Source organism: Erinaceus europaeus, chromosome X, assembly GCF_950295315.1.
Source record: "Erinaceus europaeus chromosome X, mEriEur2.1, whole genome shotgun sequence".
Classification (NCBI taxonomy): Eukaryota; Metazoa; Chordata; class Mammalia; order Eulipotyphla; family Erinaceidae; genus Erinaceus; species Erinaceus europaeus.
This window is the reverse complement of record NC_080185.1, coordinates 82,397,402-82,423,578: the sequence shown is the minus strand read 5'-3', so window position 1 is coordinate 82,423,578 and position 26,177 is coordinate 82,397,402. Positions and strand designations below refer to the sequence as shown.

At 39.3% G+C, this 26,177-nt stretch overlaps 1 long non-coding RNA gene across 2 annotated transcripts in view; it reads left to right on the top strand.

Annotated features, from left to right (window-relative positions):
• The window catches only part of LOC132535856 (uncharacterized), a 442,232-nt gene that overhangs the window by 11,756 nt on the left and 404,299 nt on the right, over window positions 1-26,177 (top strand). The window contains exon 4 of one of the 2 annotated variants that reach the window (XR_009547603.1): window positions 1,923-2,266. The exons of the other annotated variant lie outside the window; for it this stretch is intronic. This is a non-coding gene — a long non-coding RNA (uncharacterized LOC132535856). Of the gene's footprint in view, window positions 1-1,922; window positions 2,267-26,177 lie in introns of those variants that run through there. 2 annotated transcript variants of the gene reach the window in all.

The window sequence follows — 26,177 nt, the reverse complement described above, 5'->3', positions numbered from 1 at the left end:
AACTCCTTAATCGCAGGGTATGTTTTGCCTTTCATTATTAAATGAAACAAAATAACACCACTGCATGGAAGAAGAGTTTCTTCCAGTGTTGGTGCTGAGGTTTGATAAGAAGGAAACAATGAGCTAATATTCTACTACAAACATATGGGACAGGGAGATCTGGACAGCTGCATCCCCTCTGAGGTGGATCCAATTTACATGCAGTTGAATCAGATGAGTAATTCTTAATTGAGAAGAATCACAGCATATTAACATTTAGAGTAAGAGAAGCATTTGTCTGTAGGGGAATGTAAATAATTCATATATTCTTAGCTGACTTCAAAAAATTTGTATTTCCAACACAAACTATTCTATTTCTAAAACAGAAACAAGACTAGACATGAGGAAATGCAAGTTAAGAGACTAAAAAAAAGAGAGAAAGAAAAAAAACTTTGAGATTTTTTAAGTGGATCATTTTTCTGGTTCCAATTCATTTATTTCTATTTTATTAGATATAACAGAGATAAATTGAGAGAAGATGTAGAGCTAGAGCGGGAGATAGGCACCTGCAGACCTGCTTCTCCACTCATGAATCATCCCCTTTGCAGGTGGAAAGCAGGAGCTCAAGCCTGGGTCCTTGTGCACTTATCTAGGTGTGCCAGCACCCTACCCCCTCTAATTCTCCTTTTCCTGTCTATAGCAATAATGCTGAAATGTAGACAAGGGGTCTTCAGGAATTTTGTAGTATCACTCAAAGCTGAAAGGGAAGTTTTTGTTTATTCATTTTCCTGTGACTGATTCCAAACTTCTGAATGTTTGCTCCCTTTGTGCCCAACTTTATCTTACAGCATTTTCCTCACATTCTATGAAGATGGTGTTGTTCTCATTAATTTATAGCTGCATGACCAACTGAGGCAGTGCCATATACACAGTGGAATACTACTCATCTTTAAGAATGATGTAGACCAGGTCCCATGAGATAGGGCATATGTTCACATGTATCCATAAATTAGGGCAAAATATATACCTGAAAGCAAAAGTACACAATAGTCTGCAGTGAGTCAGTATGAATTCCATAATGAAAGAGTGTCTACTTATACTTAAATACCCTCCTCACCTATTTCTTATTATACTTTCCTCACTCACTCCCAAGCTAACCTTATCAAAGCAAGGACTGCAAAAGTTGAATAAGGGAAAGAGACTGGCATACTTGAACAATGACTCTTTAGTCATTATCAGGCTTCCCTATCAGCTGGGACCCTATTTGGGCAGTCCTGAGATTCCCAAACAAACATGATGGGCCTACACATCAAATAAATCCCTCTCTCCATTGTTACCAATCATCTATATCAGGAACAACAAAACAAACCCCTTTGTGGGCCCCCATAGGACTTTGCCTTCAACTTGGATCAACAACAGTAGAAAGTGTTACATCCTCTAAAGGGAGGCTGGACAACATATGCTATGCTACACCTGAGGAAGATGGGTCCTGATATTGGGGCAGCTTGGAGTGTTCCTACTGATGACCACAGAATGTGAGGTTGGATCTACAGGGATGCAGAGGTCCCATAGGCTCCTAAGCTGAATATGGGTCCCAGATCAGGTCAAATCAATGGGGTCTGCACTCAACAATATTTATACACCTTTCCCATATCTGGGAGCTACTTTCTTCCCTGATACAGATTTCTTGTCCTTTTTCCAGCCATGGCATAATCTCCTCAGACAATAACTAGGATCCACCTGCATATCAGACTTCAGGCTCAGGGAGGAAAAAAAAAACTAGTATAGCCACAGGCACTTTGGAATATAACTAAAATATGCTTACTAGCTATCTACAAAATGGAGGACCCCCCCCCCCCAACATTTCATCTGCATTATTCCAGCCTTTAGATTCATGATTAGTCAACAACTTGTTTGGCTTTATATGTTAATTCTATTTTCAGCCACCAGGTTCCAGATGCTAGCATGATGCCAACCAGACTTCCCTGGACAAACGACCCCACCAGTATGTCCTGGAGCTCTGATTCCCCAGAACCCCACCCCACTAGGGAAAGAGAGAGGCAGACTGGGAGTATGGATCGACCTGTCAATGCCCATGTTCAGCAGGGAAGCAATTACAGAAGCCAGACCTTCAACCTTCTGCATCCCACAATGACCTTGGGTCCATACTCCCAGAGGGTTAAAAATAGGAAAGCTATCAGGGGAGGGGATGGGATACGGAGTTCTGATGGAAGGAATTGTGTAGAGTTGTACCCCTCTTATCCTATGGTTTTGTCAATGTTTCCTTTTTATAAATAAAAATATAAAAAAAAAAGAATGATGAAATCTTTTTTTGTTGTCTGCCTGTCTGCTTTTGGTATCAGGGTTATGTTGGTGTCATAGAAGGTGGAAGGGAGTATTCCTGTGTTTTCAATATTTTGGAAGTATCGTATATGTATTAATTCTTCCTTGAAGGTTTTGTAAAATTCATATGTAAAACCATCTGGTTCAGGAGTTGTATTGTTGGGAAAGTTCTTGATAACTGTTTCAATTTTCTTGGCTGTTATTGGCCTGGTCATGTTTTCTAGTTCCTCTTAGTTCAATTTTGGAAGGTTATATGTTTCTAGGAACTTCTCTATTTCTTCCAGGTTCTCTAGCTTGGTAGCATCTGGCTGTTTATAGAAGTCTCACATGATAATTTGGATTTCTATGGTGTCTGTTATAATATATCCTCTTTCATTTATAATCCTTTTTATTAAATTCATCTTCTTTTTAATTTCCTTATTGGGGGGTTAATTGTTTACAGTTGACATTAAATACAATAGTTTGTACATGCATAACATTTCTCAGTTTTCTGTGTAACTTTTCCCAGTTTTCCTCATAATAATTCAAACCCCTGTTTATTTATTCTTTTTTTGTGAGTCTGGCCTAGAGGTTGTCCATTTTTTTATCCTGTCAAAGAACCAACATTTAGCTTCACTGACCTTTTTTTATTTTTATATTACAGAATTTTTATATTACAGAATGTTGACGGGTTTGAATTCATACCATTTCCACCACCAGAGTTCTGAATCTTCACTATCCCACTACAATCCACCTTAGTTCCCTTAAAGTTGTAGACATGGACCAACCATGTTCTCTACAACTATCTGTCCAAATTTATTCATAGCTGCCCCTTCTTTTTCTGATTCAATCCTCTATTCCCCCTCTAAGCTACTCATGACATCATAACTATCTCCATATGTCTCTCTAAGCCACTCATAGCATCATAACTACCTCCATATGTCCCTCTCCTTTTCCTTCTCTCTCTCTGGGTGCTGATGGAACTGGAGTGCAGAGTCCTCTTATCTTCATCCTATCACTTCTCTCCTGCTGGGAGTATGGATCAAGGTTGTTTATGGGGAGCAAAAGGTAGGAGTTCTGGCTTCTGTAGCTCTTTTTCCACTGATCATGGGCATTGACAGGTTGACCCATACCGCCAGCCTGTTTCTATCTTTCCTTAGTGAACCAGAGCTCTGGAGATATGAGGGTCCAGGACACACTGGTGAGGTCATCTGCCCAGAGAAGTCAGGATGGAGTCATGGTAGCATCTGTACCTTGGTGTCTGGAAGATGGCATAACCTAAGTTGAGACAAGATGGTTAACGAACAGGAGCCAAAAAGTAGGATCAGAGCAGATGAAATTAGGGAATTAGTGCCCTTTTGTGATCTGTTAACTTGTATGATACTTTTATTTTTTAATGTTTTTATTTGTGATTTAATATTGATTTACAAGATTGCAAGGTGTATAGTTATAGTAGGGTTGTAACTCCATACAGTTTCCACTACCAGAGTCCTATGTCCCATCCCAGAGGGATAAAGAATAGGAAAGCTTTCAAGGGAGGGGAATTGTGTAGAACTATACCCCTCCTATCCTACGGTCGACATTTTTATTTTTTATGAATAAAAAAAGAAAGGAAGAGAAGGCAGAGCAACAGGAAAAAATGGGTGAATATGTATAAATATATATAGCTATAGAAATGGGTCAACCCATATCTGTGACCTTGGGAAAACTACTGATGTTTCCACTGGAGATAATGAGACACAAAACTCTGGTGGTTAGAATGGTGTGGTAATATATTCCTATCATCACATAGTTTTGTAAATCAATACTAAAGTCACTAATAAAATACACAATGATCCTGGGTCCATACTCCAAGAGGGATAAAGAATAGTGAAGCTGTCAAGGGAGGGGCTTGGATATAGAGCTCTGGGGGTGGGAATTGTGTGGAAATGTACCCCTCTTATCCTATAGTCTTGTCAATATTTCCATTATATAAATAAAAATTTTAAAAAATCAAATAATTTAAAAAGGTGGAAGAATACTTCTTACTTTTGTATTAATTGAGTAGATACAATGATTGTGAGAAGTGAAGTAAAGGGTATGATGTTTAGGCTAAGTAATAAATATATTAGAGAATTTATGATGCATAGTCTGGGAGGTGGCACAGTGAGTAAAACTTTGGACTCTCATGCATGAGATACTTAGTACAGTCCTCAACAGCACATGTACCAGTGTTGTCTGGTTCTTTTTCTCTCTCCTATCTTTCTTTTCACATCAATCAATAAATAAAAATCCTTTTTAAAAAAGAGAATTTATGATGCCCTCTTTAGGCTATTCTACTAGAATGACACACTAAGTTTAAGTCTAATCTTGGGGGGGGCTATTAACCACTTTTACTTTTAGTTATATAATTATCCCTTGCTTGTAGATACCTGTATGCATATATCCAGTACCCTAGGCCCTAGCCTAGAGCTGGTATCTGTAACTGTGTTAAAAAACAGGCCAGTACCCAGCTTCAAACACCTGATCCCTACCTGCAAGAGGAAAACTTAGCAAATGTTGCAGTGTGGCAGGTCTCTCTCTCTCTCTCTCTCTCTCCATCTCTATCACCCCCTTCCCTCTCAATTTCTGGCTGTCTCTATCCAATAAATAAATAAATATAAAAAACAGGTGGGGACTTCTGGAGGCATGGCTATCTATGGATTTGCAGCAGCCACTTTTTGATCTCCCAGATCAAATAGGAAAAGCAGTTAAAAATCACCTGAAAACTCAACAGACTACAACCAGGATATCTTCTAAACCTCACCAAACCATAGGTGAGTACAAATGGCATGTGGCTCATGTACAAAAAAGTCCTAGGCCCCCTGTAATATACCTAAAATAGACTTCCTAGCTCCTCCCAACATGAAGACTCCAAATTTCATCTGCTATACCCTGACCTTAGGTTCCTGATAATTAAGGTAATTATTCTGCTTTATATCTTAATGCTTTTCAGCCACCAAGTTTCAGGTATTACCATGACTAATGGAGGGAAGGGTATATGAAACCCTGGTGGTGGGAATTGAATTATATGAAATAGTACGCTTCTTTTCCCACAGTCTTCTCAATCATTGTTAAATCAATAAAAAAAATTTTTAAATCTAAGCATAAAAACAACAACAAGATGGCAACTTGGAAGCAGCTGCTGGTGTGAACTCTAACAACAACTGATAGAAAGGGTAGGATACCTGACCTTCAGCAAGACGGGGAATAAGCGGTCCTAGGTATGACACCAAGGAGGTGACTATAGCTCAATTTGAGTTAGGAAGCAGAGGAAAAAGGAAAATTTTTTATTTCCGATGTGCACCCCTCTAGTCCCCCCCCCCATAACCAGACCCCAGGGGCTGGAGAGCTACTACTAGCAGGTTCCCCAGTGAGCTTTTTTCTTTACCAAGATTCCTGGGTCACCCGGGGTGTCATTCCAACCCTTTTCCTTTCTGATTCCCTTTGCTCTTTTTTTCCTTCTAAGTGGCTCAAGCCCAATTGGAGTGACAAATATCTGACTAATCAGAGGCTCACCCCACTAGGGAAAGAAAACCTGGAGTTTTTTTTTTTTTTTTTAACAATTGGTTGTCCTTGCTCAGGGTGCCCGAGCCAATCAGGAGCCGTACAAGCTGCAGACTGACTGTTAGGGGTTTTTTTACTCTGTTCTATTTAATTATTACTATTATGTATATGCATGTCCCTTTCCCCCCTCCTTCAGGTTGACCTGAAAAACTTAGTGTATTTTTTATTGCTAGGTGACTAGGTGTCCTATCCATTGGGAGAGGAACTTGTTTCACCCTACCTACCTCTGCTATCCACTCTCCCCCTTCTCCCTCCTCCTAGCTAATTAAATTAAAAAAAAACTCTTTCCTTTAAGTGCTATTTTTTATTCTCTTCTTTTCTTTTTCTTGCCTTCCTTTATTCCTTTCTCCTTCTTCTGCTTTCTGAATTCACTGATACTTGTTGGTGAATTATTTTAGCAAAGAAATCTGACTCAAAGTGGACTCTCTTTGTGTGTGTCTCTTCCGTACTTCCCTTTCTCCTCTTGCTACCCCTACAATTTACAGTGGGCAGTAGATTTGCATAATTGTCTATTCTTGATATACCTTATTTCCTTTCCCTTTCTTTTTCATTTGGATTTGGTGGCTATTTTTTTTTGAACTGGAGGTGTTGTTTGGCTAACTGGTATTGGTTAAACTGCTTCAATCCTTGCTTCAGTTACTATTGTAATTTCTGAGACTGGTGACTGCATTTGTCAAAAAGGTATTTAGTATAGTGTGGCTTGTACTCAAAACACAACAACTGAGGAACAACAGAACATAAAAATAAAAAACACATCAATAAAAAATGGTTAAACCAAGAGCAAATAAAACTGCTGCTACAATGAATGAAGACAAGAGCCCAGAAGAAACTACAAATCAGTCAGAAGTAACCATAGATAAGAAAACTATGCAAGCAACAGTAACCTTAATAATCACAGAAATGAAGACAACTATGGAGGAAAGGGCTAGCAGAATTAGGGAAACAACAGATGAGACCCTCAAGGAAAATACTAGCTACCTCAAGGTAATTAGAGAACTGAAAGATGAAATAGCTGACCTGAAGAAAGAAGCTTAGGGAAGGAAAAGCAGACTATCAGAAGCAGAAAACAGAATTATTATCCAGACAGAAGGTGAGCTAGAGAAAACTAAGAAAGAGGTAAAGGAGCTCAAAAAGAGACTGAGAGACACTGAAAACAACAACAGAGATATATGGGATGATCTCAAAAGAAGTAACATCTGTATAATTGGCCTGCCAGAGGAAGAAAGGAAGGGGAAGGAAACATTCTAGATGAAATTATAGAAGAAAACTTCCCAGACCTGAACAACAGAAAAGACATTAAAAACAACAACAGATGTGCTATCTGAAATGGAACTAGGTAGTCCCATGTGTTAGGAAAGATTTCATTAAATTAGAATTGGGAGGTTGACATCTCAGTCTTGCCATCTATGGAAACAATCTGAAAATCTGCAGTAACCAGTAGCAGCATAACATGGTATGGTGGCATTGGTAGTGTCAATTTAGTTGAGGTTAACAGAATCAGTAAAATAGCATAAAGTATCAGAGAGAAGAACATCAAAAATATGAGCACAGGTTCTAGGACTAAGAGAAATACACTTTTTTTTTCTTTACCAGAGCACTATTCAGCTCTAGCTTATGGTACTATGGAGGCTTGAACCTGGGACTTTGAAGCCTCATTCATGAGAGTCTCTGTGTAACTGTTATGCTATCTCTAGAGTTCCTTGTAGTCTAAGGAAGAATTTAAAATAGCAAGAGCTAATTATTATAATCAAGTTAGTTGGGAGCTTGTTTTTTCTTTGGAAACCCAGTGGTTAGGATTTACTGTAATATACTTGGCCACACTAGGCTTTATGACATTTAAGGATGTCAACTAATAACAGCATCTTTGATACTGATAGGGCCAAAAGGTTTGGATCTATCTGTCCTAACATAAAGTGGATATATATATTTAGAGCTGCTTGTTAGATTTTATCATCTTACAAATTTGAGACTTAGGTTAATACTTATGCTATAGAAAATATGTACAGAATCCTACCCTGTGGGACTATGTGAAAGCTTGGTAGAGCTTAGGGGAGCTCTCCCATCCTTGAATGGAGGTCTGGAAAAACACCCCACTTGTTAGCCTCTCTTGTCATAGAGATGAGCCAAGAGGGAAAAAGTCTCCCAGACTAAGCTTGCCTTGTTAGCCTCCCAGGCTCACAGAAAACCTGCAGACCTCTTGCACTTAGTTTCTCCCTGCTGGCAGGCCACATGGCTGCCTGCTTTAAGGTTCATTCACAAAGGAGAAACACACTTCATCTTACACCTCAAACACCAGACAGAGAAAATCCCAAAAACTTCTATTTCCTTATGTTCTTTGATATCTATGATTTACATCAAGCCTTATTTATCTTCTCTCTATCCTTCTCTCAAATGTTTTTAGATAATTAACCTGTTTGCATCATGGAGAATAATTGTCTTGACCTCTATGTATCACATCAATTCTTGTCATACCAGCCCCCTACCATAGGGGCAAGCTGACCTTTAAGAAACCTGTAATTTCTGATGTATTTGAAAAATACATAAATTATTTTTATTTATTCAATTGAGACAGCTAGATATTGAGAGGAAGGGAGAGGGACAGAGAGACATCTGCAGCACTGCTTCATAACTCATGAAACTTTCCCTCTGCAAGTGGGTACTGGGGGCTTGAAACTAGGTCCTTGCACACTATAACATATACACTCAACCAGATGAGCTATCACTTGGCCCACTCCCACAAATTTTTTATCTAGTCATCAGTTGAAGGACAATTTGGTTGCTTCCATATTTTGGCTATTGTGAATAATGTACCTATGAATATGGGGATATATATTTATTTAAACTAATGTTATAATATTTTTGGATAAAGGCTTCAAAGTGGGATTGCTTGATCATCACATAGTTCTTTATTATATTTATTTATTTATTTATTTAACCAGAGCACTGCTCAGCTCTGGCTTATGGTGGTGCAGGGGATTGAACCTTGGACTTTGAACCTCAGGCATGATAATCTCTTTGCATAACAATTATGCTATCTACCTTTGCCCATCATAACATATTTCTTTTTATTTATTTATTTATTTATTGGGGAATTAATGTTTTGCATTCAACAGTAAATACAGTAGTTTTTACATGCATAACATTGCCCAGTTTCCCATTTAACAATACAACCCCCACTATGTCATTTATCATCCTTCATGGACCTATATTCTCCCCACCCACCCACTCCCACCCCAGAGTCTTTTACTTTAGTGCGATATGCCAATTCCATTTCAGGTTCTACTTGTGTTTTCTTTTCTAATCTTGTTTTTCAACTTCTGCCTGAGAGCGAGATCATCCCATATTCATCCTTCTGTTTCTGACTTATTTCACATAGTAAGAATTTTTCAAGGTGCATCCAGGATTGGCTGAAAACGGTGAAGTCACCATTTTTTACAGCTGAGTAGTATTTCATTGTGTATATATATCACAACTTGCTCAGCCACTCATCTGTTGTTGGACACCTGGGTTGCTTCCAGGTTTTGGCTATTACAAATTGTGCTGCCAAGAACATATGTGTACACAGATCTTTTTGGATGGATGTGTTGGGTTCCTTAGGATATATCCCCAGGAGAGGAATTGCAGGGTCATAGGGTAGGTCCATTTCTAGCCTTCTGAGAGTTCTCCAAACTGTTCTCCACAGAGGTTGGACCAATTGACATTCCCACCAGCAGTGTCGGAGGGTTCCTTTGACCCCACACCCTTCTCCAGCACTTGCTGCTGTTACCTTTTCTGATGTATGACATTCTCACAGGAATGAAATGATATTTCATTGTTGTCTTTATTTGCATTTCTCTGACAATCAGAGACTTGGGGCATTTTTTCATGTATTTCTGAGCCTTTTGGATCTCTTCTGTGGTGAATATTGTGTCCATATCCTCCCCCCATTTTTGGATGGGGTTATTTGTTGTCTTGTTGTTCAGTTTAGCAAGCTCTTTATATATGTTGGTTACTAAACTCTTGTATGATGTATGGCATGTAAAGATCTTCTCCAATTCTGTGAGGGGTCTCTTGGTTGGGGTAGTGGTTTCTTTTGCTGTGAAGAAGATTTTTAATTTGATGTACTCCCATAGGTTTCTGCTTGCCTTAGTCTTCTTTGTAATTGAATTTGTTTCATTGAAAATGTCTTTAAAATTTATGCGGAAAAGAGTTCTGCCAATATTTTCCTCTAAGTATCTGATAGTTTGTGGTCTAACATCCAAGTTCTTGATCCATTTGGAATTTACTTTTGTATTTGGTGAAATACAGTGATTCAGTTTCATTCTTCTGCATGTTTCAACCCATTGTTTCCAACACCATTTGTTGAAGAGACTCTGCTTTCCCCATTTAATAGTCTGGGCACCTTTGTCAAAGATTAGATGTCCATAGGTGTGGGGCCTCATTTCTGGGCTCTCAATTCTATTCCACTGGTCAGTGTGTCTATTCATGTTCCAGTGCCAAGCAGGTTTGATGACAATGGCCCTATAATACAGTTTGGAATCTGGGAGTGTGATGCCTCCGGTTCTGTTCTTTTTTCTCAAGATTGTTTTGGCAATTCTAGGTCTTTTCTGGTTCCAGATAAACATTTGTAGCATTTTTTCTATTTTCCTAAAAATGTGCTTGAGATCTTGATGGGGATATCATTAAATTTGTAGATGGCTCTGGGTAATATATTCATTTTGATGATGTTAATTCTTCCAACCATCATAACATATTTCTATTTGGATTTGATTAAGGATCCTTCATATTGTTCTCCATAATGATTACATTCCCACCAACAGTATAAAAGAGTTTCTCCACATACTTTCCATTACTTATCCTGTCCTGCTCTATTCATAAAGATAATTTTTATAGTTTATCAAAGATATATGATAAACAGTAAAAAAATACCCCCAAAAGGTAAATATATTATCAAAATACAAAGTAAAAATTACACAAAATATCTTAGAACAAGAAGTATATATACATACGTATACCTTGGTTCATGATTAGTCAACAGTTTGTTTGGCTCTATATGTTAACTCTTTTTTCAGCTACCAGATTCCAGATGCTACCATGATGCCAACCAGACGTCCCTGGGCAGACGACCTCACCAATGTGTCCTGGACCCTCGCTTCCCCAGAACCCTGAACCACTATGGAAAGAGAGAGACAGGCTGGGAGTATGGATTGGCCTGTCATGAAGATCATTATAACAGATGTGAGGTAGTATCTCTATGTGGTTTTAATTTACATTTCTCTGTAGAGCAGTTAATTGGAACATTTTCACATATGTCTGTGCGCCATATATAACTCCTTTCTTTTCTTTAATTTTTTATTTATAAAAAGGAAACATTAACAAAACCATAAGATAAGAGGAGTACAACTTCACACAATTCCCACCACGAGAAATCTTTACCCCATCCCCTCTCCTGATAGCTTTCCTATTCATTAACCCTCTGGGAGTATGGACCCAAAGTCATTGTGGGATGCAGAAGATTGAAGGTCTGGCTTCTGTAATTGCTTCCCCACTGAACATGTACGTTGACTGATGGATCGATACTCCCAGCCTGTCTCTCTCTTTCCCTAGTGGGGAAGGGCTCTGGGGAAGCGGAGCTCCTGGACACATTGGTGGGGTTCTCTATCCAGGGAAGTCTTGTCAGCAACATGCTAGTATCTGGAACCTGGTCATTGACAAGAGACTTAACATACAAAGCCAAATAAATTGTTGAAAAATCATGAACCTAAAGGCTAGAATAGTGCAGATGAAGAGTTGAGAGGGGCCTCCATTTTGTAGATAGCTAGTAGGCAAATTTTAGTTAAATTCCAAAGGGCCTCTGGCTATACTAGTTTTTTCCCTTTATTTATTTATTTATTTATTTATTTATTGCCCCTGAGCCTGAAATATGATATGCCAGTGGGTCCAAGTTATTGTCTGGGGAGATGATGTCATGGCTAGAAAAAGGACTAGAAAGTTGGATCAGGGAAGAGAGTAGTTCCCTAATATAGGAAAGGGGTATAAATATTGTTGACTATATATCCCATAAATGTGATGTGATCTAGGCCCCATAATTAGTGTAGGAGCCTATGTGACCTCTGCATCCCTGTAGATCTGAGCTCACATTCTGTGGTCATGAGTAGGAACATTCCATGTTGCCCAGTATTGACCCATCTTCCTCAGGTGTAGCATAGAGTATGTCCAGACTCCCTTCAGAGGATGGAACATTCTCTACCATTGTTGATCCAAGTTGAGGGCAAGGTCCTATGGGGGCCCACAAAGGGGTCTATTTTGTTTTTCCTGATAGAAATGACCGATAACAATGGAGACAGGGATTTATTTGAGGTCTAGGCCAATCATGTCTGTCTGGGAATATCAGGACTCCTTGGTTAGGGCCCCAGCTGATGGAATGGCCTCACAGTGACTGAAGAGTCATCATTAAAGTATGCCAGTCTATTTCCCTTACTCAGCTTTTGCAGTCCTTGTTTTGATAAGGTTAGCTTTGGAGTGAGAGAGAACTGTAATAGGAAGTATGTGAGGAGGGTATCTAAGTCAAAGTAGACACTATTTCATTATGAACTTCATACTGACTCACTACAGACTATTGTGTTTTTTTGCTTTCAGGTGTATATTTTGCCCTAATTTATGGATACATATGACCATATGCTTTATCTTATGGGAGCTGGTTTATATCTAGGTTTTGGAACTCTGTTAGGAAGTGAACCTCCTGGAAAGGAATTAGCAAATACCATGAAAGGAAAGGTCTCACCAGAGTAATGAGGGTGAAGGGTTGGCATTCCATGCCTGACATCTCTGGACACAGTCTGAAGTGAAGCATGCTAAGTTGGTACTCATTGCATTGATTACGTTGGTATCGGCAGATGCAATATCATTTGGTGTAACTTGAGAGATGCATGCAGGAAAGTGAGCCCCACCCCACAGGTTTCAGGACTGGGGGAAATATAGACTTTATAGTGGAATTGGGAGGTTCCTGCTGTCTTTGGGTTTAAGAAGACAATAGATAGTTATTGCTATAATCACATTGTTTTGCAATTGGGTTAACTTTGAAAAATCTTTTTGTTAGGATTTGTTGTATCATACACACCATCATCATATTTTATGTCCTTTGACATTATTTGTATATACTGATACCACCGGTTGCTTCTGTTCTTCCTGGACTAAGCTTTTAAGAGTCAACATATCAAATACTCAGCCTATTTATTAAAAATACTTAGTCTGTACTTTAAAAAGTTTGGGACATTCAATCAGTTTTCCCCCTCTCATTACCTAAATAGTGATTTATATGACTATAAATTAATAGGAGTGTACATAAGCACCATTCCCACCACCAAAATACTGTGTCCCATCCCATTCAGCCCTATGCCCCATGAAGCTGAACATCCACCAACAACCTCAACTGAGGGTTTTTACTTTGGTGCCTTAATACATATTTAGTCAGATCCTTAGTTGTGTTTCCCTTTCTGTTATTCTTTCTCAACTTCTGTTGATTAGTGGGATCATCCCATACTTGTCTTTACCATTCTGACTTAGCTTACTTAACATAATTCCTTCTAGCTCCATCCACAGTGGGTCAGAGAAGGTGGGTTCGTTGTTCTTAATAGCTGCATAGTATTCCATTGTGTACATATACCACAGCTTTTTCAGCCATTCTTCTGTTGTTGGTCACCTGGGTTGCTTCTAGATTTTGCTATCATGCATTTTACTGCTATGAACATGGGTATACAAATATCTTTTTGGTTGGGTGTTATGGAGTCCTTGGGGTATACCCCCACAAGAGGAATTACTGGGTTATATGGAAGGTCCATGTATAGCCTTGTGAGAGTTCTCCAGACTTCTCTCCACAGAGGCTGACCCAATTTACATTCCCACCAGCAGTGAAGAAGGATTCCTCTGTTCCCATAGCCTCTCCAGCATTTCTTGCTGCTGTCCATTTTGTTATATGCCATTCTCACAGGGGTGAGGTGGTATCTCAATGTTGTCTTTATTTGCATTTCTCAGACAATCAGCGACCTGGAGCAATTTTTCATATGTTTGTTAGCATTTTGGATTTCCTCCATAGTGAACGTTTTGTTCATATCCTCTGCCCATTTTTGGATGGTGTCATTTGGTTTTTTGGTGCTAAGTTTTTTAAGATATTTGTATGTTTTGGTGATTAGTCTCATGTCTGATGGATGGCATGTAAAGATCTTCTCCCATTCTGTGAGGCATCTCTTTGTTTGTGTGATAGTTTCTTTGGATGTGCAGAAACTTTTCAATTTGATGTACTCCTATTGGTTTGTTTCTGCTTTAGTCTTCCTTGCATTTGGATTTGTTTCATCAAAGATATCCTTGAGGTTTAGATGTGAAAGTGTTCCACCAATATTTTCCTCTAAGTATTTGATAGTTTCTGGTCTAACATCCATGCCCTTGATCCATTTGGAGTTGATTTTTGTTTCTGGTCAGATAAGGTGATTCAGTTTCATTCTTCTGCATGTTTCAACCCAGTTTTCCCAGCACCATTTATTGAAGAGAGCTTCCTTCCTCCATTTAATACTTTGGACCCCCTATATCAAAGATTAGATGTCCATAGGTGTGGGGGGTTAGTTCTGGGCTTTCAATTCTGTTCCACCGGTCTCTGTGTCTATTTTTGTTCCAGTACCAGAATTTTTTGGTGATAATGGCCTTATAATATAGTTTGAGATCTGGGAGTGTGATGCCTCCATTTCTGTTTCTTTTCCTCAAATTGTTTTGGCAATTCTAGGTGTTTTCTGATTCCAGATAAATGATTGTAATGTTTTTCTATTCTCTTAAAGAAGCGTGGTGGAACTTTGATGGGTATCATGTTAAATTTGTATATGTCTCTGGGGAGAATATTCATTTTGATGATATTTATTCTTCCAATGCATGAGCATGGGATGTCTTTCCATATCTTGGTATCATTTTCTATTTTCTTGAGTAGTGACTCATAGTTTTCAGCATAGAAGTTTTTCATTTATTTGTTCAGGTTTATTCCTATGTATTTCATTGATTTTGCTGCAACAGTGAATGGCAGTAACTTCTGGATGTCTTCTTCAGATTTAGTGTTTGCATAAAGAAATGCCACTGATTTTTGTACATTGACTTTGTAGCCTGACACCTTGCTATATTGCCTAATAACTTCCAGTAGTTTTCTGCTGGATTCTTTAGGTTTTTCTATGTATACTATCATATCATCTGCAGATAGTGAGAGCTTGACTTCTTCCCTTCTCACCTGTATTCCTTTTATTTCTTTCTCTTGCCTGATTGCTATGGCAAAAACTTCTAATACTATGTTGAAGACTAATGGTGATAGTGGACAGACATGTCTCGTCCCTGATCTGAGGTGGGATGCTTTCAGCTTCTGTCCATTGAGTATGATGTTGTCTGTAGGTTTTCTATATGGATTCTACTATCTTGAGGAATTTCCCATATATTCCCATTTTTGTAGTGTTTTGAGCATGAAGGGCTTTCTCTGCATCTATTGAGATAATCATGTGGTATTTGGTTTGCTTTTATTGATGTGGTGACTGACATTGATTGACCTAGTATGTTGAACTATCCTTGCATTCCTGGGCTAAATCCCACTTGGTCATGATGAACAATCTTTTTGATATACTGCTGTATCCAGTTGGTCAGGATCTTGTTTAATATTTTGGCATCTATGTTCATCAGAGATTTTGGGGTGCATTGGATCGACCTTCTCGTGGTGCATCCCATGAGTACCCATTCATTGGGGAAACTGACGATCCTTCCTAGCCCACTGAATCCACATGGATCCCAGTCATTTTCAAAGCCAGCAACAAGCAGCTCCTGACAGATTTCAAGCTGTTGGTCCTGCTACGCTGGTAACTGGCTACGGAAGAAGGGCAAACACTAGAAGAAGAAGAAGAGATTTTGGTCTGTAGTTTTCTTTTTTTGTTGTGTCCCTATCAGCTTTGGGTATCAGGGTGATGCCGGTTTCATAGAAGGTAGAATGGAATGTTCCTGTTTCTTCGAGCTTGTGGAAGAGCTTTAGAAGTATAGGTATTACCTGTTTCCTGAAGGTTTTATAGAATTCGTTTGTGAAGCCATCTGGTCCAGGACTTTTATTGTTAGGAAGATTCTTTTTTTTTTAACTTTACTTATTTTTTACCTTTTGTTGCCCTTGTTTATCATCATTGTTGTAGTTATTATAGTTGTCTATCTTCGTTGTTGGATAGGACAGAGAGAAATGGAGATAGGAGGGGAAGACAGAGAGGAGACGAGAAAGACAGGCACCTTCAGACCTGCTTCACCACTTGTGAAATGGCTCCCCTGCAGGTGGGGAACTAGGGGCTCAAACCGGGATCTTATGCCTGCCCATGTGCTTTCTGCCATGCGCACTTAACCCTCTGTGCAACTGCCCAGCTGCCTGGGAAGATTCTTAATAATTGTTTAGATTTCTTTGTCTGTGACTGGTGCATTTAGGTTTTGTAGTTCTTCTTGGTTCAGTTTTAGAAGGCCATATGTTTTTAGAAATTCTTTCATTTCTTCCAGATTCTCTAGCTAGGTAGCGTATAGTTCTTTGTAGAAGTTTTGCGTAGTTTTCGGGATTTCTGTGGTGTCAGTTGTGATATCTCCTCTATCGTTTACAATTCTATTTATTTGAGTCTTCTCCTTTTTTTGTTTTCTTTTCTTTTTTTTTCTTAGTGAGTCTGGCTAGGGGTTTATCAACCTTGTTGAATTTTTCAAAAAACCAACATTTTGCTTCTTTGATCTTTCATATGGTTCTCTTATTTTTGTTATATATATATTTAAGAAAGGATAAATTAACAAAACCATAGGGTAGGAGGGGTACAACCCCACACAATTTCCACCACCCAATCTCCATATCCCCCCCTCCCCTGATAGCTTCCCCACTCTCTATCCCTCTGGGAGCATGGACCCAGGGTCATTGTGGGTTGTAGAAGGTGGAAGGTCTGGCTTCTGTAATTGCTTCCCCGCTGAACATGGGCGTTGACTGGTCCATACTCCCAGTCTGCCTCTCTCTTTCCCTAGTAGGGTGGGTCTCTGGGGAAGCAGAGCTCCAGGACACATTGGTGGGGTCTTCAGTCCAGGGAAGCCTGGCCAGCATCCTGATGACATCTGGAACCTGGTGTCTGTAAAGAGAGTTAACATACAAAGCCAAACAAATTGTTGAGCAATCATGGACCCAAAGCTTGGGATAGTAGAGAGGAAGTGTTAGGGGGGTACTCACTGCAAACTCTAGTGTACTTCTGCTTTCAGGTATATATTTTGCAGTAGTTTACAGATATGTGTGAACATATGCTCTCTCTCACAGAAACTGGTGTATACTCTAGGTTATGGGACTTTTTTAGAAAGTGAACCACCTGAGATGGAATTAGAGTATACTATGAAAGGAAAGGTCTCACCCAAGTAATGAAGCTGAAGGGTTGTCATTCCACACGTGGAATCTCTGGACACAGTCTGAAGTAAAGCATGTTGAGGTGGCAATCGTTGCATTGATTAGGTTGTGATCAGCAGATGCAATATAGTTAGATATGGATTGGGAGAGGCATACGGGAAAGTGGGCCCTATCCAAGGGTTCCAGGACTGGGGAAAGTAGAGGCTCTATAGTGGAGATGTGAGGTTCCTGCTGTCTTAGGGTTCAAAAAGACAATCTATAGTTAATGTTATCATCACATTATTTGGTAATTGGGTTAACTTTGAAAAGTCCTTTTGTTAGGGTTTGCTGTATAGTACCCAGTATCTTGTATATAGCTGTGCTATTGGTTGCTTCTGATCTACTTGGTCTAGGCTTTTGAGAGAGTCCGCATATCAAATACACAGCCTATATATTGAAAAGACTCAGTCTATGTTTTAAAAAACTTCGAGACATACAATTAATTTCCCCCCTCTCATATTAGTTAACTAGTGATTTATGTGACTACATTTTACTAGGAGTGTACATAAACCCCATTCCCACCACAATAAGGGTTCTCTTATTTTTGATGTTGCTTTTTTCTGCTCTAATTTTAGTGATTTCTGTCCTGGTTGCTTTAGGGTTCCTTTGTTCCTGTTCCTCTAAGTCCGTAAGGTGTGCAGTAAGGTCGTTTATTTGAGCTTTTTCTTGTTGTTTAATATGTGATTTTTATGGCTATGAGTTTCCCCTCTCAGTACTGCTTTAGCTGTCTCCCAAATATTTTAATAGCTTGTGTCTTCATTTTCATTTGTTTTCAGGAATATTTGAATTTCTTGCTTGACTATCTCTCTGACCCAGGGGTTTTAAGGAGTATGTTGTTTAGTTTTCAAATTCTGTGACTTTTAGTAATTTTCTATTTGCTATTAAATGTTATCTTTACTCCACTGTGGCCTGAGATGATTTCAATGCTATTAAATTTATTGATGCTGTCTTTGTGGCCTTATATGTGGTCTGTCCTTGAGGATGTGCTGTCTGGGTTTGAAAAGAATGTGTATTCCAGTTTTTTGGGGTGAAGAACTCTGAAAATGTCCAGGCGGTCTAGTCTGTCCATCTCTTCATTTAATTCTCTTATTTCTTTGTTAATTCTATGCTTCATTGATCTATCTAAATGTGAAAATGGGGTGTTAAAGTCTCCTACTATTATTGTATTAGTATTGATGTATTTTTGTAGTTCTTTCAGTAGATGTTTGATGTATTTAGATTGTCCCTCATTGTGCGTATATATGTTAATAATTGGTAAATCTTCTTAATTTATCCGCTAATCATTATGTAGTGGTCTTGCCTATCTTTTGTTACTTTATTTAATTTAAAATATATTGTGTCAGAGATGATAATGGCTGTTCCTTCCCTTTTTTTTGTGGTCCATTAGCCTGTAAGATAGTTTTCCATCCTTTCACTTTAAGTCTGTGTTTATCTTGTTGGGTCAGATGGGATTCTTGCAAGGAGCATATAGTTGGGTTGTGTTTTCTGATCCATCCTCCCACTCTGTGCCTTTTAATGGGTGAGTTTAAGCCATTGACATTTATTGATATTTTGGATTGAATGGATTGTAGTGCCATTATTCAACATTTTTTATTTGCTCTGATATATGGCAAGTATTATGGTAATGTTCTTGTTTATATGAGGTCTTTTAGAACCTCTTTCAGGGCCGACTGGGTGATGGTTGCCTCCTTTAACTGTTGTCTGTCTAAGAATGTTTTGAACCCTCCATTTGGTTTGAATGAATGTCTAGCAGGATATATTATCCTTGGTTGAAACCCTTTTTCATCCAGGCCTTGATAGATATCTTGCCATTCTCCTCTGGTTTTTAGAGTTTGAGTGGAGTAATCTGCTGACAATCTTATGGGTTTTCTCCTGTATGTGACTTTGTTTTTCATTTGCAGCCTTTAGGATCCTTTCTTTATCCTTACTTCTTTTCATTGTAACTAAGATGTGTCTTGGTGTCTTCAGGTCTGGGTTTATTCTGTTTGGGACTCCCTGGGCCTCTTGAATCTTAATATCCTTTCTGTAGTTTAGGTCTGGGAATTTTTCTTTTATTATTTCCTCTGGAATGTTTACTTCCCCTTCCTCTATTTCTTCCTCTGGCAGCCCAATTTTACAAATGTTATTTCTTTTGAGATCACCCCATATGTCTCTGTTGTTGTTTTCAGTGTCTCTCAATCTCTTTTTGAGCGCTTTTACCTCTTTCTTAATTTTCTCTAGCTCAACGTCTGTCTGGCTAATTCTGTTTTCTGCTTCTGTTAGTCTGATTTCCCTTCCCTCAGCTTCTTTCTTCAGTTCTGTTACAGTATTAGCTTGTTCTTCTAATTGACCTTTTTGTTCAGCTATTTCAGCTTTCAGTTATCTAATAACTTTGAGGTAGCTACTTTTTTCCTTGAGGTTTTCATCTGTTGTTTCCCTAATTCTGATTGCCCTTTCCTCCATTGTTGTCTTCATCTCTGTGATTATTAGGTTTACTATTGCTTGCATACTTTTCTTATCTATGGTTACTACTGACTGCTTTGGAGTTTCTTCTGGGTTCCTGTCTTCATTCATTGTGGTAACAGTTTTATTTGCTCTTGATTTAACCATCTTTTTATTGATGTGTTTTTTATTTTTCTGTTCTGTTTTTCTTCAGTTGTTGTGTTTGAGTACAAGCCATGGTATACTATATACATTTATGACAAATGCAGTCACCAACCTCAGAAATTACGTCAATTGTAACTGAAGCAAGGATTGAAGCAGTTTAGTCAATACCAGTTACACAAACAACACCTCCAGTCCAATAAAATATAGCAATGAAATCCCAAACAAAAATAAAGAAAAAGGAGAAAAGGGAAAAGAAGGATAGACAGTTATGCAAATCTACTGTCTGCTGACAATTCTAGGGATAGCAAGAGGATAAAGGGAAGTTGAGAGGAGAGACATACACAGAGTCATATTTCTTCCCCAGATTAATTCACAAATGAGTATCTGTGAATTCAGAATACAAAAGAAGGTAGGAAAGGAAAAGGAGACAAGAACAAGAAGAAAAAAAAAGAGCAATGAAAGGAAAGAGGTTTTTTTTTTTTTACTTAGCTCAGAATAGGGAAAAAGGAGAGGAGAGTGGAGGGAAGAGGTAGGGTGAAACAAATTCCTTGCACAATGGATAGGACACCCAGTCACCTAGCAATGGCAAAAACAATAACAGTTAATTTTGTTTAACCTGATGAAGGATGGTGGAAAAGGGACACACATATACTTAATAGTAATAATAAAACAGAATAGAGAGAAAAACCCTAGCAGGCAGTCTGCAGCTTGGATGGCTCCGAATTGGCTCAGGCAGCCTGAGCAAAGGCAGCCAATTGTAAGAAGTATCCACAAAAAAATAGAAACAACCTCCAGGTAGTCTTTCCCAGGCTCTGATTGGTCAAATAGAGCTCCAGCCACTTAGAGAAGAATAAAAAAAAGGGAAGGAAATAAAAAAAAGGAAAAGGGTTAGAATGACACCCCTGGTGAGCCAGAAATCTTGGTAAAGAAAATAGCTCAGCAGGAAGCCTGCTAGGTGCAGCTTTCCAGCCCCTAGGGTCTGGTTCTGGGGTGGGGGGAGGGGTGAGCGTCAAATAATCCAAATATTTCCTTTCTTTTTCTTCCATTTTCTAACCCAAAAGTGAACTATAGGACCCCTTCATAGTGTCACACTGAGGACCCCTTATTCACCCTCCTGCTGACATCACAGTATCCTATCCTATCCATCAAATCCTAGGTCACAGGCCACTGCTTGTTGGAGCTCCCCAACAGCTGCCTCCATTTCGTCATCTTGGCTCCACCCCTCATTTATCTCCTCTTCAAAGAACTGTCAGGAGTCCACAGTAGTGCAGAGGGCTAAGCACATGTGGCATAAAGTGCAAGGACCAGTGGAAGGATCCCCATTTGAAACCCAGATCCCCACCTGCAGGGGAGTTGATTCACAAGTGTTGAAGTAGGTCTGCAGGTGTGTCTTCTTTCTCTCCTCTTCTCTGTCTTCCCCTCCTCTTTCTATTTCTCTCTGTCCTAACAATGGCGACATCAATAACAGCAACAACAATAGTAACTACAGCAATGAAAAACAACAAGGGCAACAAAAGGGAAATAAGTAAATACATATAACATTTTTTTAAAAGAACTGTCTATTCAACTCTTCTGTCAACTTTTTATTGGATTGTTCTTTTCTTTTTGTTGAGCTGTATGAATTTTTTATAGAGCTTTGATATCAACTGATTGTCTGTGGATAGTTGTTCAACAGCTACTGTATTCAGAAAATCAGGGCTCAATTTACCATTTATCCACCAGTTGCCACATTAAAAAAAATTTTATTCATAAAAAGGAAACATTGACAAAACCATAGGATGATAGGGGCACAGCCCCACACAGTTCCCACTACCAGACCTCTATATACCAACCCCTTCCCTGATAGCTTTCCTACTCTTCAACACTCTGGGAGTATGAACCCAAGATCATTGTGGGATGCAGAAGGTTAAAGGTCTGGCTTCTGCAGTTGCTTCCATGCTGAACATGGGGTTGACAGGTCGATCCATACTCCAATCCTGTCTCTCTCTTTCCCCAGTGGGGAAAGGCTCTGGGGAAGCGGAGCTCTGTTGGGCTAGCGTCGTGGGAGAGAGAGATAATCCTGGAACCAAGTTTGTGGTGGTGTCAATATAAATCTTTATTCATGTGGGTGCCCCAGAGTCAGGCATATAGGCACCTGGTTAAAACCATGTGGAGCCAAAAACACAATGGCCATAGTCCGCCTCCCCCATTCCCCTCCCCTTTCCCCTCCTCTTTCCCCTCCCCCAGGACTTGGAAGATCCAAGCCTGCCCAGGAAGTGGCTTCACAATCCATACATAATTAGGAGAGTGGCAGAGAAAAATGGGAGGGGTTTGAAAGGTAAAACCTCCCCAGCAACTGTTGCTAGGCATTCAACTGGTGAGAATTAGCAACACCCTGTGGGGACTTAGGAAGTAGACCTTTAGTCATTTGTAAGAGAAGGCAGGAGATTGATATATAAATAATAAAGGGATGGGCCATTAGTATCATGGAATGTAGGGTGATTTGGGGGGCATGGAGAGGATGGATGTCCCCTCAAGTCAAGCTCTGCCAAGCTCAACCACATGCTCACAATTTCCCAACATCTCCCCCTTTCTTTTTATCTAATGGCCGTAGTATCATGAAATTTAAGGTGGAGCAGGCTTAGCAAAGCTGTCAGCCCAGTGAGAAGATGCATTTTGGGGGGGCAGGGAAGACCCACATGGCTGCCAACCTTGTGAGATGGCATCTGGAACCTGGTGATTGAAAAGAGAGTTAACATACGAAGCCAAACAAATTGTTCAGCAATCTAGGACCCAAAGCTTGGAATAGTGGAGAGGAAGTGTTAGGGAGGTACTCACTGCAATCTCTAGTGTATTTCTGCTTTCAGGTATATATTTTGCAGTAGTTTACGGATACGTGTGAACATATGGTATCTCTCACAGAAACTGGTGTATATCTAGGTTATGGGACTTTGTTAGAAAGTGAACCACCTGAGATGAAATTAGAGTGTACTGTGAAAGGAAAGGTCTCACCCGAATAATGAAGCTGAAGGGTTGTCATTCCACACGTGAAGTCTCTGGACACAGTCTGAAGTGAAGCATGTTGAGGTGGCAATTGTGTTGTTTAGGTTGTCATCGGCAGACGCAATATTATTTGATATGGATTGGGAGAGGCATACGGAAAAGTGGGCCCTATCCAATGGTTCCAGGACTGGGGGAAGTAGAGGCTCTATAGTGGAGATGTGAGGTTCCTGCTGTCTTAGGGTTGAAAAAGACAATCTATAGTTAATGTTATCATCACATTATTTGGTAATTGGGTTAACTTTGAAAAGTCCTTTTGTTAGGGTTTGCTGTATAGTACCCAGTATCTTGTATATAGCTGTGCTATTGGTTGCTTCTGATCTACTTGGTCTAGGATTTTGAGAGAGTCTGCATATCAAATACACAGCCTATATATTAAAAAGATTCAGTTTGTGTTTTGAAAAACTTTGAGATATACAATTGATTTTCCCCCTCTCATATTAGTGATTTATATGTCTACATTTTGCTAGGAGTGTACATAAACACCATTCCCACCATCAAAAGACTTTGACCCATCCCTCCCACCCACTCCCACCCCCCACTGGCCCAGGAAGCTGCATGTCTACCCCTCAACACAGGGTTTTTACTTTGGTGCCCTACTTACAATTTGGTCAGGTCCTGCTTTTAGTTTCCCTTTCAGATCTTCTTACTCAATTTCTGTTGATGAGTGGGATCATCCCATACTCATCTTTATCTTTCTGACTTAGCTCACTTAACATAACTCCTTCTAGCTCTGTCCAAGATAGGTCAGAGAAGGTGGGTTCATTGTTCTTGATAGCTGCATAGTATTCCATTGTGAATATATACCACAGCTTTCTCAGCCATTCGTCTGTTGTTGGGTACCTGGGTTGCTTCCAGGTTTTAGCTATTATGAATTGTGCTGCTATGAACATAGGAGTACACACCTCTTTTTGGTTAGGTGTTATGGAGTCCTTGGGGTATAACCCCAGGAGAGGAATTACTGGATCATATGGAAGGTCCATGTCTAGCCTTCTGAGAGTTTTCCAGACTGCTCTCCACAGAGGCTGTACCAATTGACATTCCCACCAGCAATGTAAAAGGGTTCCTCTGTCCCCACATCCTCTCCAGCATTTGTTGCTGCTGTCCTTTTTGATGTATGCCATTCTTACAGGAGTGAGGTGGTATCTTAGTGTTGTCTTAATTTGCATTTCTCTGACAATCAGTGACCTAGAGCAGTTTTTCATATGTTTGTTAGCCTTTTGGATCTCCTCTGAGGTGAATGTTTTGTTCATATCATCTGCCCATTTTTGGATGGGGTCATTTGCTTTTTTGGTGCTAAGTTTGCTGAGCTCTTTATATATTTTGGGAGTGATTTCTGGATGTCGTCTTCTACAGATTTAGTGTTTGCATAAAGAAATGCCACTGATTTTTGTACATTGATTTTGTAGCCTGATACCTTGCTATATTGCCTAATAACTTCCAGGAAATTTCTGCTGGATTCTTTAGGTTTTTCTATGTATACTATCATATCATCTGCAAATAGTGAGAGCTTGACTTCTTCCCTTCCAATCTGTATTCCTTTGATTCCTTTCTCTTGCCTGATTGCTATGGCAAGAATTTCCAATACTATGTTGAAGAGTAACAGTGACAGTGGACAGCCCTGTCTAGTCCCTGATCTGAGGGAGAATGCTTTCAGCTTCTGTCCATTGAGTATGATGTTGGCTGTAGGTTTGCTATATATAGACTGCACTATCTTGAGGAATTTCCCATCTGTTCCCATTTTTTGTAGAGTTTTGAGCATGAATGGGTGTTGGATTTTGTCAAAGGCTTTCTCTGCATCTATTGAGATAATCATGTGGTTTTTGCCTTTGCTTTTATTGATGTGGTGAATGACATTGATTGACTTACGGATGTTGAACCAGCCCTGCATTCCTGGGATGAATCCCACTTGGTCATGATGAACAATCTTTTTGATATGTTGCTGTATCCGGTTGGCCAAGACCTTGTTTAATATTTTGGCATCTATGTTCATCAGAGATATTGGTCTGTAGTTTTCATTTTTTGTTCTGTCCCTATCAGCTTTTGGTATCAGGGTGATGTTGGCTTCATAGAAGGTGGAAGGGAGTATTCCTGTTTCTTCAATCTTATGGAAAAGCTTAAGAAGTATGGGTACTAACTGTTTCCTGAAAGTTTTGTAGAATTCGTTTGTGAAGCCATCTGGTCCAGGACTTTTGTTGTTGGGGAAATTCTTAATAATGGTTTCAATTTCTTTTTCTGTGATTGATGCATTTAGATTTTGTAGTTCTTCTTGGTTAAGTTTTAGACGGGCATGTGCTTCTAGGAATAGTTCCATTTCTTCCAGAATCTCTAGCTTGGTGGCATATAGTTCTTTATAGAAGTTTCGCAGGATTCTCTGGATTTCTGTGGTGTCAGTTGTGATATCTCCTCCATCGTTTACAATTCTATTAATTTGAGTCTTCTCTCTTTTTTGTTTGGTGAGTCTGGCTAGGGGTATGTCAATTTTGTTTAATCTTTCAAAGAACCAACATTTGGCTTCACTGATCTTTTGTATGGTTCTTTTATTTTCGATGTTGTTTATTTCTGCTCTAACTATAGTGATTTCTGTCCTTCTGGTTGCTTTAGGGTTCCTTAGTTCCTCTTCCTCTAAGTCCTTGAGGTGTGCAGTAAGGTCGTTCATTTGAGCTTCTTCTTGGTGTTTAATATGTGATTGTATGACTATAAGTTTCCCTCTCAGTACTGCTTTCGCTGTGTCCCAAATATTTTGATAGGTTGTGTCTTCATTTTCATTTGTTTCCAGGAACATTTGAATTTCCTGCTTGAGTGAGTCTCTGACCTAGTGGTTTTTAATGAGTATGTTGTTTAGTTTCCAAATTCTGTGAGTTTTAATAATTTTCTGTTTGTTGTTAAATGTTAGTTTTACTCCACTGTGGTCTGAGAAGATACTTGGGATGATTTCAATGCTCTTGAATTTATTGATGCTGTCTTTGTGGCCTAACATGTGGTCCATCCTTGAGTATGTGTTATGTGGATTTGAAAAGAAGGTATATTCCAGTTTTTTGGGGTGAAGGAGTCTGAAAATGTCCAAGAGGTCTAGTCTGTCAATCTCTTCATTCAATTCTCTCGTACCTTTATTGGTTCTCTGCTTTGTTGATCTGTATTGAAGTCTCCCACTATTATTGTATTACTATTAATGTATTTTTGAAATTCTTTCAGTAGGTGCTTAATGTATTTAGATGGTCCCTCATTGGGT